The 15,972-nt window shown below is 41.5% G+C and overlaps 2 protein-coding genes across 2 annotated transcripts in view; both read left to right on the forward strand.

Annotated features, from left to right (window-relative positions):
• LOC121926322 (sodium/hydrogen exchanger 10-like) overlaps positions 1–15,972 on the forward strand; it is a 587,624-nt gene that overhangs the window by 153,825 nt on the left and 417,827 nt on the right. The gene's annotated exons all lie outside the window — the stretch shown is intronic.
• The window catches only part of LOC121924340 (SITS-binding protein-like), a 60,378-nt gene continuing 50,724 nt past the window's right edge, over positions 6,319–15,972 (forward strand). Inside the window, exon 1 of the transcript XR_006102572.1 lies at positions 6,319–6,588. The gene's annotated coding sequence lies outside the window, so the exon portion shown is untranslated. The remainder of the gene's footprint in view (positions 6,589–15,972) is intronic.

Genomic DNA, 15,972 nt, shown 5'->3' on the forward strand with positions numbered 1-15,972 from the left:
TTATCTGGAATACAATGTCCTTTGTTTGCTCCTGGCTTGTAGGATTCCAGCCAGGATGATATCTAGGGGTGTATGGATGGCACCGGGTGACATCTCAGAGGGGGTTGGACACCTGATAGGTGGTCACTCACCATCTGCACAGTCTTGGTGAGGGGGAGGACTTTATCTGGAATACAATGTCCTTTGTTTGCTCCTGGCTTGTAGGATTCCAGCCAGGATGATATCTAGGGGTGTGTGGATGGCACTGAGTGACATCTCAGATGGGGTTGGACACCTGGTAGGTGGTCACTCACGATCTGTTCCAAGAACTCTTCAGCCAGACAGGGTGCCTATCTGCTGAGACCACTGGTATGGATGGGGTGCTGTCACTGCCTGGCAGCCCTTTCTAGATCTGGGAGATTCCTTCTGTGTTGCATTGAAGAATTCAGCTATGTAACTTTTTAATACTTCAACTGCATAACTTCTTTGTGATGCACCACTGGCCACTCAAGGAAGCTTAAGCTGTTGTTGCTCTACATTTGGTTTGTGGTGACACATGAAATGGAACATGCAAACATTGTGCTACCTGAATATTGTGATTTCTTTAAAGTAGGCACAGGAATCATGTGTCTCTCCAGATGTTTTTGGACTGCAGCTCCCAGCATTCCTCGTGATTGGCTATACTGATATGGGCTTCTGGCATTTGCAGTCCATGGACTGCGGGATTCCCAGCATTGCTTCAAAGGATGGATGTTCTGAGGCAGACAAGTCCATATGTTTTCTGCCGGGCTGGTTGTAGTTACTCAGTTGGCCACTGCACTAGCTTATCAGGTAGTCTCTACGTTCCTGTATGTTCTCCTGTAGCTTAATTAATCCATTGCCTTAATGTACCTCAAAATAGATTTATAATTCCAGTTTGTTTCTAGACTTCTCTGTTTACTTGCTCATCTTTTTGTGTCTGGGGTCTGTAATTATCCACAAACACCCATTCTTATTACATCTTATCTGTTCATTATGTATCACTCACTCACTTCCTCCTCCAATCCAAAAACCAGCCCCAAAACAATTCAGAATAGGTAATACATCCTTTTCTTGACAAATCCATCCACATATTGATAGCTCTTAAATGATTAGACTGGAGTTTCTGCCATGTTTTGGATTATTTTGTCCACTCAGCTGTTCTGTTTTTCATGTTACTATTAGTCCAGATAACCTTAATACCTTCTGAATGGTTCATCCAATTGAAAATAGAAATAATAATGGAAGGTGGAGACTTAAAACATCAAAACTAAAAATGACCCTTATTGTGGGAAAATCTACATATGGAGTGGCACAGATTTTGGAGGAAAGTGCATGTGTGAGAGACAGAGAGGAAGAGAGATTATTTGGAATGTCTATTATTATTCTATTGGATAGAGTGGCATCAACAATTTCTCCTCTAATCTTTTTGGAAGTGCATATTATACCGATAATAATATAAATTCCATTCTACCAGCAACAGTCCTATGTAGCAAGGTTAGTGTGAGAGTCAAAGGCAATTCTTAGCAAGTCATGTAAAAAGAGTTTAAATTATTCTCTCTATATTTTCCATGATTTTGTGCTTCTTGTATGATTAAGTATAGAGATGAAAGCCGCAGCTTTCAAGGTATGCAGGTAACACTTCCTGAGACCCGACTTCTCCATCGCAGAATTGCAACATCTTATCCCAAAGAAAACAAAAGGGAGTTCAATGAGAATACTGCAGAAAGGGAGTAGAAAAGCTGAATTTAGAGGTATGATTAAAAGAGTTAAGCATATTTAGTTTGGCTAAACAGTGGCAACAGGGTGGAGAGGATAACTGGAAAAATAAGCAAAAGGGTATATAAATATAAAGGAGGAAAAGGCTGTGATACTTCACAAGTATTATGAGAAGTCATCAGTGGCAAGAAGAAACAGTGAAGATGTCATTCTTGGATAATCCCATTGGTTTCTTCCCTCCATTATTAAAGATGTTCCTGACAGCTATAGAAGGTAAGCCATAGCTCAAGATCTGCTGTTCTAGGCAAGTGTTGGGTTAGACTGAGAAAGAGGGAAACTAAAAATAATATTGATGTGAATCTCTCGGTTATTTAAATAAAAAGTGTTCCACACAATTATTCTGATGTTGTTTAAAGACAGATTTATGCCTGTGACTTTCATGTCAGAGAAAGGATGTATCCTATTATGCATTCAGCCAGCATGGCATAGTGGTTTGAGTGCTCAACTGTGACTCTGGAGACCAGGGTTCAATTCCCCAGTTTGCCATGAAACCCACTGGGTGACCTTGGGCAAGTCACATGCTCTTAGTCTTAGGGGAAGACAATGGCAAACCTCCGCTGAACAACTCCAGCCAAGAAACCCCATGACAGGGTCACCTTAGGGTTGCTATAGGTTGCTAATAACTTGAAGGCATACAACAACAACATTCAGACATTTGGTATACCTATTTATAGCATCTAATCTTGGAGGTTAAGCAAGGTCAGCTCTGGTTAGTACTTGGGTGAGGGATTGTCAATGCTACCAGATACTATAGGCTCTACTTCAGAGGAAGAGACTGGCAAAACCACCTCTGAGTATTCATTACCTGAGAAAGCCATACAAAATTCATAGGGTTGCCATAAGTCAACAGATGACATGAAGGCATATACACACACTCACAATCCCTGTGATATACTATCAATTAGCATAGTTAATACAACTCCATATATTCATATATTGAACTGGAATCAGTTGAACACATCTCATCCCTCTTCCCGCCACATACACACTTATGTCTCTTATTTAATTGACAGAGAGATAGATTCTGGAATATTTTGCAGCTAATTTGCCAAGAAAACCTAGGTTTACTTTAGGGTCACCATAAGTTGGAAAAGACTTGAAGGTACACGACAACAATAAATAGCCTATTTAGGAGCAAATAGGTATATAGGTTGTTTTTTAAATGTGTTTTTTAATGTTGTAAGTTGCCCTGAGTCCCAACCTTGGGAGAAGGGCAGGATATAAATAAATATAATACATAGGTTGTAGGCCACACTGGAGGCCCTTTGGTTTAATTTTAAATGTCTGCTGTAAAACCCATGAGATCTGAAGGTGGTCCTTTTCACATCTCCTGTCCAAGGTTACAAATTTTCTTTCAGCAAAAATTAGTCTTTCAGATATACTGGCCATCATTATGCCTATTTCAGGCCTAGTAGCTGAAATTGATCCCATGAACACTGACTGGATGGTGTCCTGTACACGTCCTTAGTCTCTGTAACAAGTGTGGTGTCAGGTTCTGAGCAAATGTGAGCAACTTATTTCTTGAAGTACCTGACATCTCAGGTATTTCATGGCATCTCTGCTCATCTAATTCCTGACTGGCATTTCTTGGAAGTTCCATAAAATCCATTTTAGAGTGACAGCATCTAGGAATTTCCTTCATGACATTTGTTGTTACTGTTATTGTGTGCCTTCAATTTATTTCCAACTTATAGTAAAACTATTGATTCTGCACCAAGCAGGCTCAGTTGATTTGTGAGATACAGGTTTTTCTAAGTACCAAAGTACCAAATCAAATTAATCACAGGACAAAACAAGTGAAGCAGCAATTTCCAATGTATTCATTACAATCTTGCAAGAAGGGGTGTCTCAGGCAAGTAGGCACACCGTCCGAGGTTTCACACAGTATTTATAACACATTTTCTGTTACAATATTTCTATCTCATTTTTTTATTGGCCAGATCTAGACATGTGATCAATTTTAAAACTCCACCCATAACATATCTCATCATACATCTCATGACCATTTAAATTAGTCATTATAGATTCATAGGTGTGTTCTAATATTCATAACCCCGCATTAGGCATGCACAAAAGGGGATATCTCTTGACTTTTAGTAACTCCACCATAAAAATAGTGTTCTCTATTTTTTTTATTTTTTTTTTGGCTTATTTTCTTCTGTGCATGATACTTATTTACCTTTATTTCTTTTATGACCAAGACAAAGCAAATACATTTAAGAGTAAAAATCCAGAGGTACAGTGCAAGAAACTATGTAAATAAATGTAAAAACCGACAATAAGATTATGCTAAGCACAAAGAAGGAATAGGGCAGGAAGGGAGGTATTAAAAGGAGAATATTAGGCAAGGAGTTTATATATGGTCTAAATATATAACTCTGTTAAAGCATGTGAAAAACTGTAATTTTATGTATTTAAAACAATAAAAAAATAAATTATAAAAAAAATAGTGTTCTTGACAATTAATGAGGGTGGAGCTCTCTTATCAGTTGGCTCCAAAAACTGCTTTGCCTCCTCTTTTGCAAAGTTGTCCTTGACTTCCAGGTGCAGTCTCTGATGCGTCTTTTACTTCATCATTTATTTATTTATTAAACAGAACACTTAGCCATTTTGATAATCTTAACAGAGACAAAAAATACTATTTAAAATAACTAAGTCCAGCATATTTTATGTGTATCTTATTTATTATCAACGATATAACTCCCCTTTATTCTTATAAAACAAGATATTTAATACTTAATAAATATCAGTGTTATAAAAAGCTTATCTAAAAACTCTTTCTTTTACTAATTTATATTTTTATAAAATTCCCTTTCAGTTAAAGGGTCTCAGCTGACCTTTACTCAATCCTATTAGAATATATATATTGATTATTAGTATACATGTATATATGTGGTTCCATATTATCTATATATATATAATCTAATTATAGCAAACAATTATATAGTCTTACATGATTTCTACTCTATTCATGTGTTTCTACCTCTTTTATTAAATCTTATGTGTTTCATTCAAATCCATTTCTCTGAGATTGAAAAGGGAAAACCACACAGAAGGCAGTAAAGGCTGGGCTGTTTAAACAACAGGTTTTATTAGCCTGTTGATTTATGCGAGCCTGGCCTCATTTAGGATGCCCCTGTGGATTAAGGGCAGGCCATTCTTTTCCTTTACCTAGCAAGTTAAATCTGATATCACAAGGTTTGCAGCCTTTGGGGATAATTTCCCCTTATGTTTTATGCCTCACTTTAGCTCCTTGGCCATCAGGTTCTCCTGCTCCTAAATGACAGCCTTGGAGGAACCCTGCTGTAGCACATTTGTGTTTTAGATTGAATGAGTCAGCAGTGGAAACCCTTCTGAAAAGGGAGATGGGAAAGGATCTCAAAAACTGTCGTTAAAGCATGTAGTCTTTGGAAACGCTAAAATACATATGTTAGAAGACCTGGCAAGAAAAAGATAATACAGAACTACTGGGTGCTTCCATCCTTTTATTGTGTAGCCCACCTGCATTGTTATTAGAATTTTACAGGGAGTCCAGACATCTGTGGTTTTCTATTTGTGACCCTTCCATGTTGATCCCGTCACTTCTTCCATTTTTTTTCTTATCACAGGAAATCCATTAAGGAACAAAAAGTGGACTGTAGTACTTCGATGAGGGACCACCAAAGAATACCAGGTGCTATGCCCCGTATATCAACAGAATGAACTAGTAAAACCACTTTGAGTTTCTTGTCTCAGAAAACTCTATAAAATTCATGGTGTCTTCATAAGTCAACAGGCAACTTGAAGGTATATACACACAACACTAGGGACTATCCATCTGGAAGTACTCTAAAGGAAACTTCAAGACATTCAAGCATACTTCAACAAGCACATTTCTACAATGGAGCCAGTATAAACAATTCAGAAAGTGAAAACCTAATATTCAAATATGCACCATTATTTTCAGGGGTAGCCATGTTGTCCATGCAGCAAAACACAACAAAATACAAAATCCATGAAAGGGTAATACTTTTACTGGCCAACTAAAACACATGAAATACAGCATGCATTTTGATGCTCCACTGGCTTCTTCATCAGGCAAAAGATGTTAAAAAAATCATAGAGGAGAAGAGAAGTGATTATGGTATAATCACTGGCATGCAACCTGGACATGCTCTGCCAGAACCAATTTGGCCCTTAGACCAGGAGCCTTATGAGAATACATTGCAGTATAGGTTTCACACTTTGGAAATCTTGTATACATTGATATACATGTATATATTTCAGTTCTATACTCCTAGAAATGTCAGTAGAAGAACAATATATGTTTTTATACCTTAATTACGAAGTCACTGTCCTGCCTCAGTAACTGGTAAGATCCTGCCTGTTATCTTCTGAGTGTTTTTTCTGAACAATTTGCTGGGAGGCATTACGTGAGAGTGAGAGCAAATTTGGCCAGCCTGGATGCCTGGATTTTGTCACTGTCCAAGAACCTGCATCTGGACTAGGCAGATACAGTCTATATCACGGCAACCTGTAGGATGTCTCCACAAGGCATCCTACCATGCTGAAAGCTCACACAAAAGCATGAGTCTTCAAGGGTGTCCACCCACCATCATTGTTGATATGTTATGCTCTGAGATCAGCACTAAGCTTCCTGTTTTTCTGCAAAAAGCCTCTCCAAGATTTTGCTAGCACTATTTTAAAAGCCTGGGATTACGCACAGGACCAATCTGTTTAATGAACCACATCACTTTTGCAGCTTTGTCTTCTGACTGTGGCTAGTGTCCTGAAAAAGCTGGAATTGCTGACTGCCTTAGGCCTTACAACAAGGTAAGATTTCTTTCCCCAGAAGTCAATATTGGATTTATCTAGCAAAAAAATTTCCCCTAATTATCAGTCTGTTTTACGATAAGTTACAGAGAAAGAGGCGTTTGGTTTCTTCTCATGATTATAGTTTTTGTGTTCATTTGGATATAACCACTTGTTTCTCCTTTATATTCTTCCTGGTTATTGTTAATGATGGGAAATTCTGGGCAACCATCCAGGTTTCCTCAAGTCTACAGGTACTTATTGCTTAAAATGAAGATTATGATGTTGACAGTAGGGATGAAAAAAAGTATGCACCACCTCTCAATAATTACTTTCAAAGCCATTCAACCTATTACATTAAAACTAAGGGGTCTCAGGAACTATAGTTCAAACAAGGAATCTGTCCAGGTTCTGACAATGAGTCATCCTATTTGTCCATCTAGACTAGTACTCCTTACTCTGACTGGAGGCAGTTATCTAGGATTTCACACACAAGTGTTCCTTTTTTCACCATCAACCTAAACGTTTTAGGTGGAGGCACCAGAAGTTCAACTGGAAACCTAATGCATGCAAAGTAAGTACCGTACTATACTGTACTGTACTATTGAGCTCTGGTCCCTTCCCACTGTAAAAGAGGATAGTATAATCAATGGAACAGATTAAACAAATCATTAGAGAAAAAGTAGAAGAAACCATATTTTAAATTAAAGTTCTGTACCAAGAAAGATGGACTCTATTACATGTATAAACTTAGCATATCAAGCACATTTTGCTCTGTTTCATTGATTCTGCCTGATATAGTCTGCAATTGCTATTATTCTGCATAACTGTTTCTTCTACTTGACTGTTCATGGGGGAGTGACACGGAGCTCTGTGGGACAGTGGCATGTGTGGGGAGAAACAAGAATGTTGAGATTTTAGGTGCTGAATTGAAGTGTGTTTGCTGTACATTTACAAATTTATGCTTATGTTTGCAATGTTCTGGAAACATGATTTTCTTTTTAACTGTAAAAGTTTAAAACTTCAGGATGCTAATCCTGCAGTCAATATCAAAGCTTGGGTTTTTTCCATGCACTTTTACAAAATTGCAGTGTACACATAAATGTGTCTGTTGCTCTTTTCATTGTCAGTTCAGCCACCAGTTCAGTTGGCTTTTGTATATGTAAATGTCTTGGGCCAACCCTGATGCAGTGCTAGTTGTTTCTCTCTACACTGAGTGACATCTCTAGTTCTCTACACCCAGAGCCAAACTTTCTACCTGAACTGCAGAGGCAACTGTTTGGCCATTGTTCCTGTGGCCAACAGTGAAAAGAGGGTAGACGAACTTTCCCAGGCATAGCCTGCAAACCTCCATTATGGCAAGGTGACACCAAGGAGGAGAAAGGGAGGGACGGCCCATAGAGAAATGGCAAAGACCAAGAATGAACAACGGCAGCAGGGTCTCCTTTATACATCACAGGGGACACATGTCCCCCCCCCCCACATGCCGGAATGGCAGCTTTTGTTTTCACTGACAAAATAAAGATTTCTGGGAAGGTGGGGGACTGAGTTATGGCAAATATGACATTGATAAAATCAACATCAGTGAATAGAAGAAACAGGAGATTTCAAGAGATGCTATGTAACTGTTTATTGTTGTCTGTCTGTCTATCTAGTTTACCAGTGGTGGGAATTCTTGTTCTTCTTTGAGGGCTGCATTCTCCCAGGTGTAATATGTGACTGACCCAAATATTAGCAGTGAATGAGGATAGTGCCAGGATCCAATGTGGGTATGACCACCTTCTTTTATGTTACCCTTTCTGACTCAAACTCTCTGCTTCCCACTCAATGCAGTTTGGGGAAGAATAGATTGCTTCCCTTCCTCACCCACCAGAAGTCCAAACTTTCAGTATTCACTATGAATCGCCACCATAAAGGCACAAGAGAGTCTGTATGGATAGACTAATGTAGGATTGGTTTGTCAGTACATATAAACCATATCCTTTGATATGAAGCACTGAGGAAAAGCAAACGGTGACAACCTCTTCCATCATGTTACTCTTAGGAGCTTCCAAAACAACATCTATCTGTCCTTAGCTGAAAACAGCATGCTACACAAAATGACATTTGTTCAGATCCAGAAAAGTATTGCTTTTAGTATTGTATTGCTAAATGTGCACATTTCTGGGGATATATTTGGTTTGAAATCCTAGAGTCCATATGGTAGATTGAATCTATTCTCTTCCTCTCAAACATTTCCTTACTTCAACACTAGAGCCCTAACATTAATTAGGTCCATAGAGTAAACTGAATTGCTTCTTCCAAGGAGCTGCAACCTTGCATGTCGTCTCCTAATCCCCATGGAAATTTCCAATAACTTTCTCTCTAACATCATCTTGTCTCCCCATTATTGGAGACCTGCCATCAATTGAAATTCCACCTCAACATTAGGAAGAACTTCCTGACAGTAAGAACAGTTTGACAGTGGAACATGCTTCCTTGGAGAGTGGTGGAGTCTCCTTCTTTGGGGGTTTTAACAGAGGCTGGATGGCCATCTGTCAGGGGTGCTTTGATTGTGTATTTCTGCAAGGCAGAATGGGGTTGGACTGGATGGTTCTTGTGGTCTCGTCCAACTCTAGGATTCTGTGATTTTATGATTCTATAATTCTATTAAGGCCAAGGGGAAAAAAAGGGGGGGAGGAATGATGATGATGTTGATGATGATGATTGGGAGGCATGTGATGAGCATTATGGGGGAATCTTTGACCAAGATCCTACCTCAAGCCTATGAAGTGCTATGACCTTACCCTGCCCCAGGAAGTTGTCAAATTTTGGGAGGAGACACTGGTACCGATTATTAACCGAAGTGCAAAGAAGCAGGGGCAAAGCAGTCCAGAAGAGGAAGATGCAGGTGGTCCCAGCTCTTAGGGGAAGGTAGAGTGTACTTCATTCTCTCCTCTGGTAGCACAGAACATTTACATTTTCCTCCTCTGAATTGCCTCCACCTTCCCATCACATTCCACCAGCAAGTAACAGCAGCAGCAGTGGCCCTTCCTGGGGCTTTACCGCTGTCTGAGGGATGTTTCAGAAGGAGCAAAAGGGGGGGGGGGAAATCCCTCCATGTCTTGTCCAAAAAGAGACTTATATGTGCACAATCCATAATTGCACATTATCATTAACACAATGCTAGCCTTTGTATCCAGAGGACCCAAAGTGTTCCTGGTCCACATATATGTCCCCAACACAGATTAAGGAGATGATATATTTTAGGCCATCCATGAAGTAGGGAGGGGTAGAATATTAATCAATATTCACATTGGTAATGAAAAAGGATATCTCAACAAGGGATGGAAAGAATATTTGAAAAGTGACAGAAGAATGTGTGTGAGTTTCTTTGCTAGTGAAGACTTATTTTAGGAAAAAAATGTGCTGGGATGGCTGTTTCCTGTGCAAAAATCCATATATTTTTGCACAGACTAAGTTTTCTGAAAGACATCCTAAACAGCAAATCATGGATGAAAACTGTGCAGAATACACACTACTGTATTTTCAGGCAGCAAGAAGAAAATTGTTGAGATTGTTCATTCTTGCTTGAGATAATTAAGTGAATGAAGCAGGAACAAAACCATGAAAAAGAAAAAGAAAAGGAAAAGGAAAAATGCTTCTTTGCCTTCCATTCTCCCCAGCAAATGTGAAGTTGCCTTGCTTTGACTAAGGTAATTTTTCCACAAAGTTTTTTTTTAACAGTGGAATGGAAATGATTTAGCATTGGCAAGCAAGAGATATTTTACATGTACGTGCTGCTGTTCTGTCTTCCCCCTGGCTTAATCTTAGGAGGGAGGAGGGAGGAGGGAGTATATTGCCTTAAAGAACAATCTGTTTGTCAACCCAGGTCATTATATTGTACTGGCTGACATCCTGTTAGTAAGTTACTTATTCCATTACAACTCACTTTTTTTTTTAATCATCGCACAGTTTGGAATTCTGTTCCAGCCATACAATGACAAAAAGCCCATCCCAAACCTACCTTGTAAGCCATGCAGCCCCTACACAGCCATTTCCTTGTTATCAGAAAGCAGTGATGCATCCAGCTATTCCCCTTTATCTGGCTGTGCTGCAAGGCTGTCATTTTCCTTTCTGAACAGCATCCAGAAATGACCATGTTGAGAAGGGTGCTGCATGGCTTACAAGATGGTTTGTGGTGCAGTATTGGGAGACATAGGTACCAGAGACACATACATCTTCCAGTATGGGATCTCAGCCTCTGTCTTCCAGGGTTTGACTAGTATGAAAAATCTGTTTCATAAGTATCCTCATTTAGAGAGCAGCAGAGTGTGTAGCAAGCTTGGTTGCCAAGGTTTACCCGCCCTCCTGTCTCAGTTTCTAGTGAAGGTAAAACTGGGTGTATCATGGATGAAGCCATCCCTAGAGGTTGCCACAACTTCCCTAATTCTTCTTTTTTTTAAAAAAATCCATTGCACTCTATTGCTACAATGGTACTGCTCACTGAAGCAGTGGCGTTCCCGCCCAGTTGTCACTCAGTGTGGAGATGGCAAGGCCAAATGGGCACTCCCTCCACCTCGCTGCTATGGTGTGTAGAATGACACCATGGCAGCGAGGGGGGAGCATACTCAGCCCTCTCATCAGCTCCCTTGGCCTTCTGAGGCCCACATGACCATGGCCGTGTGGGACCTGGAAGACAGCAGGAACAGCAGCTGTCCGCCTCCCCTGAGTGTACTACCCCACCTAGTGACACCCTCCCTCTGGGGTGTCACTTGGTGCAGTCCACACCACTGCACCCCCTAGTGATGTCACTGCACTGAAGTGTGTTGAAGGAATGTTGTATTACCATTATAGTGATAGTGATACAGCAGCTAGTGAGCCATTGGAACATGTTGAAAGAATGTTGCATTCGTGCAATTATGATAGTTGTTTTTTAAAAGAGAGAAATGTGGAGTGGGGAGAGTGACAATGGCCTCCAGAACCATGGCCTAATGAGACACAGGAAAATATTGGGGGAGGTGGTACATGGCCATTTAAAGCTGTCTCCAGGAATGCTATAGCTCTATGAATGATTGCTACAATAATGGAACTAAAATTAAAGTGAGAAAGGCAGCATTATAATTCCAGTAGCATAGTGATAGTATACTCCTTCTTTAGTTATTAAATAAAATGAACAAAGAGCTAGTATACAAAGGCCCTTAGGCAGCACTTTCACCTTATGAGAAACTACCACACACTGAATCATGAGAGCTGGTAGCTACTTTATGTTCAAAAGTTATCACCATACTGCTCAAAAATGTGTCCAGCCTGTTGAAGTAATTTGTTGTCACAGCTGTACCCAAACGGGTCAACCAGATGTCCATTCCAGTAGACCCCTACTGAGCAGTGTAAGAGTGTCTGTAGGAGTATGGGGGGAAAATATCTGGCATGGCTAAACTAATAATAATAATAAATAAAACTTTTATTTATATACCGCCCTTCCTGAGATCAGGGCGGTTTACAACATAAAACAAGCAAATAACAATTTAAAAACAGTAACATCTTCACAATCAAATATAAAAACAAGACAAAACAAAAGCCCCCGTTAGCCAATCCTCTTGCAGAGTACAAGGAGTACAAGGAGGCCTGCTAGGACTGTGATTGGGGGAATGCGATCTTAAACAGAAAGGTTTTAACATCCTTTCTGAATTGGGCCAGGGAGGTGGCCGAGCGGAGCTCTGAGGGCAGCGTGTTCCAAAGGGCCGGGGCAGCGATAGAGAAAGACTTCCTCGTGGTAGAGGTAAGCCTGGCCCCTGGCACCCTAAGGAGTTGCTGCCCAGATGTTCTCAGGGTGCGGGACGGAATGTACGGGGAGAGGCGGTCCTTCAGGTATCCTGGGCCCAAGCCATTTAGGGCTTTATAGGTCATCACCAACACCTTATATTGCGCCCGGAAGCGAATAGGCAGCCAATGCAGATCTTGGAGCACCGGTGTTATGTGGCTGGCCCTGGAAGTACCAGTGACCAGCCTGGCTGCCATATTTTGTACCATTTGTAGCGTCCGGGTTTGGTATAAGGGTTGCCCCATGTAGAGTGCATTGCAGAAGTCCAATCTCGAGGTTACCAGAGCATGTACAACAGTTTCAAGGTCCCTCTGGGCCAGGTATGGGCGCAGCTGGCGAATAAGCCGAAGCTGATAACAGGCGTTCTTGACCGTCGCATTCACCTGGGCAGTCAGGTGAAGCGAAGAGTCAAGAAGCACCCCCAGACTGCGCACAGAGTCCTTCACAGGGAGCGTGACCCCGTTCAGGACAGGTGGAACTACCGCCATTCCCGGACCAGGGGAACCTATCACAAGTACCTCCGTTTTCTCTGGATTCAATTTGAGTCGGTTTTCCCTCATCCAGCCCATTACTGACTCTAGGCACGCCATGAGAGGAGAGACGCCATCCTCAGTCACTGCATCAGTCGGAGACATAGAGAAAATGATTTGGGTGTTATCAGCGTACTGATAACCCCGCGCCCCATGCCTCCGGATGATCTCTCCCAGCGGTTTCATGTAAATGTTAAATAGCATGGGAGACAGAATGGCTCCTTGAGGGACCCCAGTTTTAAGGGCCCGCTTGTTGGAGCACACGTCTCCCAGCTGCACCATCTGGGACCTCCCAGAGAGGTAGGACTGGAACCACTGGAGCGCAGTGCCCCCGATTCCCACCTCTGCCAGGCGCCCCAGAAGGATACCATGGTCTATGGTATCGAAAGCCGCTGAGATGTCCAACAGCACCAACAGGGACACGCTTCCCCTGTCAATGCCCAGACGGAGATCATCGACCAAGGCGACCATGGCCGTCTCAACCCCGTAACCCGCCCGGAAGCCAGTTTGAAATGGGTCCAGATAATCCGTTTCATCCAAGACCGCCTGAAGCTGGATCGCAACCGCCCTCTCGATCACCTTCCCCAAAAATGGCAGCAGCGAGACTGGCCGATAATTGTTGTGTACCAGGGGGTCGAGGGAGGGCTTTTTTAATATAGGTTTTACAATGGCCAATTTTAATTCTGATGGAAATTGCCCTTCCCTCAAAGATGTATTAATGATCCGGCGTAACAATAAAGTTACCGCCGGTCCCCCCTGGGCCGCTAGCCATGAGGGCCACGATTTAGCAAATCCACTAGTTATGTGTATGTATTGATTTCTCTCATTCTCTGATACATCTCCAGCACTTTAATCTTGGTTTTGTGAGAGGAAGGAACTAAGGACAGAACTATTTAAGACATAGTCTCATAAATCATTCAAACAACCCCCTGGTTTTCTGTTTTAAATAATTCATTTCCTATGGCTGCTTAGGTTTCCTAGAAGTCAGAGGCGGGTTACAAACCGCCATAAAGTACGCGCTCCGCACGTACTAGGGTTAGGAAGGGCCGTATTAGGGTTAGGAAGGTTCTTACCTTCCTGACGGCCCTTCCTCCCAGTACGTGCGGAGCGTGTACTTTTTCACGGCGCCCATCCACATGGGCGCCGCCATTTTGACGTACTGGACGCTGTGCGTCCAGACGTGTCACGGCGGAAGTGACGTCGCGAGGGCGCACTCCACCCCTCGCGGCACCACTTCCGCATTCCAAAAAGGAGCGGCATTTCGCCGCTCCTTTTTTGCTGCGCAGGGAAGCCTCGCGGTCTGGCAGCTGGGGCTTCCCTACGCAGCGAATGGCGGCGGCGGGAAAACGGCCCCTTGAGGGCCGTTTGTAACCCGCCCAAATCTCTTATTTTAAGGAGTGCCACTATCACAGTGGCAAATATTCTAGTCCTCATTATCTTATGAGCCAGCATGGTGTAGTGGTTTGAGTGTTGGACTGTGATTCTGGAGATCAGGGTTTGATTCCCAGCTCAGCCATGAAACCCACTGGGTGACCTTGGGCAAGTCACATGCTCTCAGCCTCCTCAGGGGATGGCAATGGCAAGCCTGCTCTGAACAAATCTTCCAAGAAAACCCAATGATAGGTTCACTTTAGGGTCCCCATAAATCGGAAATGACTTGAAGACACACCACACACAATTATCTTGTATATTATTGAGGGTTCTAGGGATGATGTTTAACTAGGCCCAAAGGGGGAAATGGCTATAAATCTTTCCCACTGACTCTCACCCACCTTTAGATACTCTCTTATACCATTAATAAACTGCTCAGGGAGTTTATTTGATTAGGCTGAGAATTTTATAGTAATTTTGCAACTGACAGTATGTAAGGCATGTGTCTCTTAAAGTGGGGCATGTTTCTTCAGGCTTTTCTCAGGAGTTACAGTTCAAGCACTTTCACACCTGGGGCTTTTGTGTGGTTCGTGCATATGAGCTCATAATTCACTAAGCCTCTATTAGAGCTAGTCCTATCAAGCACCTTCCATTTTCCCTTTTGTGTCCAATAATCTGGGGGACAGCATGAGAATTGATGTAAAGGTAGGGGCTGTTCATATGTTCATACCCTCCAACATTTCAAAAATGAAAACCAGCAATTGAAGTAAGCTGACAAGAAAGATGAAAATGGGAGGAGAGAGGAATTGGGACATTTTAAATTCTGCTGAAAAAACCTAAACGGACAGAGGATTAATTAGGAGCATCTCTGACAAATCGGAACATTTTGAGGGTATGCATGTTACCCTGCACATAGAGGGGTTCAGACATTACATTAATCACAGGTACACAGCCACTGGGTAACCGTGGGACCTCTCTCAGCCTTAGAGGAGGGCAATGGCAAAGGCAAACCCTCTCTGAAGAAACTTGCCCGTGATAGGCTTGCCTTAAACTAACAACAACAACAAGCACTTTATGTACATGTGTACATACATTGGTGATGTGTACAATGATAATGTTTCATACATAATGTTTAGGTTATTTACGTGCAATTGGATATACACATACTCATTTATGAGTTTCATGGTTTCCACTGCTGTTCACATGTTTAAGCTTCTTGATTAACAAATAGAAATAAAAATCTTGTGACCTTGAGTACATATATCTTTTTTAATGAAGTGACTAATAACATGAAGTAACATGTATTGCTGCTGCCATTTGCAGAAATAAGTCCTGCATTCAGTGGGGCTTCCATATCATTGTGATCTCTAGGGGTTCTACTGAATGATTTATAAACTGAAGTAAGTTTTTTGTGTAGTTTTTTCCCTTTACATACCAAAAGTACTAATATGAAATCTTCAGAATGGAAGAAGACAAGTGTTAATGAAAGTCAAACATATTTGCTGCCAAATTTTTATTTACTAACAAGCATGGAAGAAAGAAATAGGAACAATTTTTAAAGACTAGAAAGTTCCAGATTTTATTCCTGCTCTTTCCAAGTTTATTTTGGAAATACATACATGTTTACCCTTGAATATTTTCTGTCAGCTCCCAGTGCAACCAGATACTTTTACACCTGCTACCTAGGTCAGTTTATTCTAA

The sequence above is a fragment of the Sceloporus undulatus genome, chromosome 1 (assembly GCF_019175285.1).
Source record: "Sceloporus undulatus isolate JIND9_A2432 ecotype Alabama chromosome 1, SceUnd_v1.1, whole genome shotgun sequence".
Lineage (NCBI taxonomy): Eukaryota > Metazoa > Chordata > Lepidosauria > Squamata > Phrynosomatidae > Sceloporus > Sceloporus undulatus.